This window comes from Bubalus kerabau, chromosome 2 (genome assembly GCF_029407905.1).
Source record: "Bubalus kerabau isolate K-KA32 ecotype Philippines breed swamp buffalo chromosome 2, PCC_UOA_SB_1v2, whole genome shotgun sequence".
NCBI classification, from domain to species: Eukaryota; Metazoa; Chordata; class Mammalia; order Artiodactyla; family Bovidae; genus Bubalus; species Bubalus kerabau.
In genome coordinates, this window is record NC_073625.1 from 57,250,177 (window position 1) to 57,255,599 (window position 5,423).

General features: G+C 37.6%; 1 long non-coding RNA gene across 1 annotated transcript; it reads right to left on the reverse strand.

Moving 5' to 3' along the window:
* Nucleotides 1–1,949: 1,949 nt before the first annotated feature.
* On the reverse strand, nt 1,950–5,165 carry LOC129644747 (uncharacterized). The gene is made up of 3 exons (XR_008710954.1): nt 4,839–5,165; nt 2,325–2,683; nt 1,950–2,241 (listed from the first exon to the last, which is right to left on the reverse strand). It is a non-coding gene; the product is annotated as an uncharacterized LOC129644747 (long non-coding RNA).
* Nucleotides 5,166–5,423: the final 258 nt, after the last annotated feature.

Sequence of the window (5,423 nt, forward strand, 5' to 3'; positions counted from 1 at the left end):
GTTTTGACAGTTGTATATACTCATGAAACCACCATCACATGTAGAACAGTTACTCATTCCCCCAAGATAATTTTCTTTAAAGAGTAATCATTCCAAAAACAAATCTAAGCTGAATACATAAGAGATTCCCCCCTCCCCTCTCTTCTTTTCCCCTTCTTTCTCTTTGACCTTCATTGTGGGTCACAGCGAGGTCATAAAACCAATACATGACTATGTAGTTAATGTGAGACATGCTATTTACATATTTAGGTTGTGTGGAGAAAAGGGAAGTCTCCTAAACTATTGGTAAAAATGTAAATTGGTACAGTCACTATGGAGAACAGAATGGAAATTCCTTAAAAAAGTAAAAATAGAGCTACCATATGATTCAGCAATCCAGTCCTGGCCATATATCCAGAGAAAACCATGATTCAAAAAGATTCATGCACCCCAATGCTCTTTGCAGCTCTATTTACAATAGCCAGGACATGGAAGCAACTTAAATGTCCATCAACAGAGGAATGGATAAACAAGATGTAGTATGTATATATGATGGAATAGTACTTAGCCATAAAAAGAACAAAATAATGCCTTTTGCAGCAACATGGTTAAAATGAGAAATTGTCATACTATGTGAAGTAAATCAGAGAAGGAGAAATATCATATGATATTGCTTATATATGGAACCTAAAAACTGTACAAATGAGCCTGTTTACAAAACAAATATAGAATCACAGATGTAGAAAACAAATTTGTGGTTACTATTGGGGAAAGGAGGGGCAGGGATAGATTGGGAGATTGGGATTGACATATACATATTGCTATACATAAAACAGATAACTAATAAGAACCTACCGTAATTGCACAGAGAACTCTACTCAATACTCTGTAATGACCTATTTGGGGATAAAATCTAAGAAAGAGTGGATATGTGTATATGTATAACTTATTCACTCTGCTGTACACCCGAAGCACTGCATTGTAAATCAGCTATGTCCAGTTAAAAATTAATTAAATATGGATTTACTTAAAATTTTATTTTTATACAGTTTTAAAGGTTAATTTCCCTTTACAGTTATTACAAAATACTGACTATATTCCCCAAGCTGTACACTATACCCTGAGCTTATCTTATACCCAATCCTTGTATCCCTCAACCCCCCATTTTTATACACCCCCCCAACAGGTAACCACTAACTTTTATCCGTATCTGTGAGTCTGCTTCTTTTATGTTATATCACACATAAAAAACTAATGCTTTTCCCCCTTTTCACTCTAGTGTATATTTATGGTGAACAATTGCCAGCTTGCAATAGAGAGGAGCATCCCATTTGTAATAAAATCCATAGATAATTCCTAAATGTAATATCAAATTAAAGGGTAACACCTAACAGTTTTAAATGCCCAAGCACTAGAGAATACAAGGGGTGAAGAAGGAAATGAGGAAGTCTGAAAAATGCATGTTATTTTTGGATTAATTGAGCACTGGCTACATGTTGCATTGGCTGAGGATCAAGTAAATAAAGACATCTCTGACGATGTTATTACTTTTTATTTGCCTCCTGTTTTGCCTGCTTTTCAGTCCACCCATAACACTGCTTTCTATGTTATTTAATAAAATAACATTAAGAATTTGGTCCAGTTAGCAATAAAGAGAGACCCTGGTATATCCAAATAACATTTTTTTTTTTTTTTTGGTCTTTTAGTACTCTAGTGTAGTCCTGCATACATGTTCTGCCCCACTGGTTCCTATGGTTATGTGATGTTTCATTCACCTGATATATCTTTTGCATCCTAAGCAGGGTCTAGGATGTACTCCTAGCAGGGTCTGGAAGTACTATCCAAGACTCCTTGGCTGTCTTTGCAGCCCCTTTGGTACAACAGATTCAGTGGGATGCAATCGATGCTGCTGATATCCATGATTCTCTCCTGACCCACCTAAAAGCCAAGGGTCCAAGTGACTCATCACATACTCTGTGATGCTTACAGAGATACTTCAAGTCTTCCCCATGATACGGGAGAGTTGAAGCAGTGCTTTGTCTTACCTGGATCTTCAAGAAAAAAAGAAAGATAAGTTTCTTTTTTTAAAATTTATTTGGCTGCACTGGATCTTAGTTGTAGCACCTGAGATCTTCCATCTTGGCTGTGGCATGTGGGAGCTTTAGATGCGGCATGTGGGATCTCGTTCCCTGACCAGGAATTGAACCCACTCCCCTGGTGTTGTGAGCACGAAGTCTTAGCCACGGGACCATCAGGGAAGTCCTGAAAGAAAAGTCTTGTTTTGTAGCATTTACTGGTTTAAAGCCATCAATTTGAAAATGTGTATAATCAACTTTTCAATATACCACTGGGTTAAATGGAAATTGTTGTTCTGTCTCTCAGTCATGTCTGACTCTTCACGACCCCATGTACTGCAGCATGCCAGGCCTCCCTGTCCTTCACCATCTCCTGAAGCTTGCTCAAATTCATGTCCACTGAGTCGGTGATGCCATTCAACCATCTCACCCTCTGTTGTCCCCTTCTCCTCCTGCTTTCAATCTTTCCCCGCATCAGGGTCTTTTCCAATGAGTCAGCTCTCCGCATCAGGTGGCCAAAGTATCGGAGCTTCAGCTTCAGCATCAGTCCTTCCAATGAATATTCAGGACTGATTTCCTTTAGGATTGATTGGTTGAATCTCTTTGCAGTCCAATTGACTCTCAAGAGTCTTCTCCAACACCACAGTTCAAAACCATGAAACCAAAATGGATTGAAAAAAAAATTTAAGAATCAACCCCAATTTTTGCCTACTATGTTTTAATCGAAATTAGGTACTTAGCAATAGTATGCAATGCATTTCAAATATCATCTTTTGATTTAAAACATCATCCTCAGCCAGTCAATACAAGAACTGAAGGTTGAAATTGAGAAAAATCTCCTTAAATGTGTCTTTCAGATTTGTCTCAGACAAGTACTTATCTCTAAAAACTAATTTTTCACTTCCTTTCTTTCTTGAAGCCAAATTTTACCACAATCTTTATGTTCAGCCTCAATAGAAACATTTCACCTTCCAGCCAGTGTTTGGACACAAAACTTTCAGATATCATTTCCGTGGTGATGCAGGGAGAGATGAGGATTGGGTGCAGGAGAGCATTTCTTACTTTATATAAGTTCAGTGAAAACTCTTAAACTGCATAAAATTTAGATTTAGATGAATGAATCTAATCAATAGAATTTGGTACATATTTTAAACAGAAGGAAAGGCTGCAGCTGTAGTAGCCGAGTAGTAGGTAACATTTTGGATGTGGTAAAACTAGTGATAAATTTCATCTCATAAATCTTATCACATGATATAAAACTAAAAGATAAATTTTTTAATTTAACAACCATGCTCACCATGAGGAGTAGGAGGACATTTTGTCATAGTTTTCTGCTCCAAATAAAGAAGAAATATTTTGTCATTTGTTTTGAAATACATATAATCATTTTTGTCCTGAGTAAATAACTTTCTAGAAATTGATAAACAAGCACAAAAATGTAAACTTTATTAAAAAGAAAAATTTCACTTATTAGTAAACCTACTCTCATAAAAGAGAAATCAAAAGATGCAGACCAGGAGAAAGAACCTAAAATTGGTGCATATACTTTCTGACACTTTAGTGTATTGGTGTTTTTTGTTACCCAATTTTTTTCCTTTAAACTGAGTTTACAGCAGTTAATTATGTGGGTGTGCACATGTGCTATGTTGCTTCCATTGTGTCTGACTCTTTGAGACCCTATGGACTGTAGCCTGCCAAGTTCCTCTGTCCATGGAATTCTCAAGGCAAGAACACTGAAGTGGGTCATCATTTCTGTCTCCATCTGTGGGTATACCCTAACTTACCAGTCTCTTTTGATAAATCTTTATATTGTTACCAATTTTTCTATTACATGCTGTAATATCTTAATGACTACCATCTTTATAGATTAATTTTCTTCATATTTTAATATGTATTTTCATGAAAAATGCATCTAAAATTATTTTCTTAGTATATGGAGGTAGAATAACTGGATCAAAGTTAAGAAATACTACTGGAATTATTTCTTTAAAAAATAGATGTGGAATTTTAGGTCAAAGGTCAAACATGATATCCTGATTTCTTAAACATATCACCAATTATTTTTCCAAAACTTTGGATCAACTTTTATGACTATCAAGAGCTTATCACACATGATGCAACACACGTCTCAACCACCATTTATTTTTACACATTTTCCCAATATTACAAGCAAAATAAAATTACTTCTCTTACTTTTTGTGTTAGGAATAAGTTTTTTACAGTGTTGTTAGCTATTGGGTCTTTTTTAGTGTCAAGTAGGATATATTTGTTGGGCTTCCCTGGTGGTTCAGATGGTTGAGAATCCATCTGTAATGCAGCAGACCTGGAACCAATCCCTGGGTTGGGAAGATGCCCTAAAGAAGGAAATGGCTACCCACTCCAGTATTCTTGCCTGGAGAATTCCATGGACAGAGAAGCCTGGTGGGCTACAGTCTTTGGGGTTTCAAAGAGCTTGACGTGACTTTGTGACTAACATACACAGGATGTATTTTTTACCTGTTTCCCAGGTGGTTCAGTAGTAAAGAATCTGTCTGCCAGGAGCTGCAGGGGACATGGGTTTGATCTTTGGGTCAGAAAGATCCCCTGGAGAAGAAATGGCAACCCACTCCAGTATTCTTGGCTGGGGAATCCCATGAACAGACAAGCCTGGCGGGCTACAGTCCATGCGGTTGCAAAAGAGTCAGACACGGCTTAGTGACTGAGCATGCACAATTTGTTACCTATTACAACCTTAAAATTATTACAGATTTAGCCACTTAACACAATACAAATTTATGATCTCACAGTTCTGTAGGTCAGGAGTCTGGTGAGCTCAGCTGGTTCATCTGGCCCGGGTGTCACAGGCTGAGATCAAGTTGTTGGCAAGCTAGACTCTTATCAGGAGGATCTGAGGGCAAGTCGGTTTCCAAGCTCATCCAGGCTGTTGACAGAATTCAGTTATTTGGGCTGCTGGCCTGAGGTCTCTGTTTCCTTGCTGGCTGTTGGCCAGGAGTCTCTCTCAGATCCTTAAGACTGCCTGAATTCCTTCTCATGTTGACTCTCCATCTTTAAGGCAGCAACTTCCTGTCAAGTCCTCTTCATGCTTTGAATCTCTTTGAATTTTCTTGCTCCATCTCTTCTTCTTCCAGAAAGTTCTCTGCTTTTAAGGGCTCATGTGATTAGATTAAACTTGCTTGGATAGGAAGAGCCAGGCTAATCTCCCTGTTTTAGATCTGCGAGCTTAGTTACAGTTGCAACCCCCCTTTTGCCATGTAAAGTGTGTTAGTTAGTATTCTTCAGAGAGAAAAGCAATAGAAGATATATATATATATAAAATTGTTACTCAGTTACTAAGTCATGTCCAGCTCTTTGCTACCCCACGGACTGTTT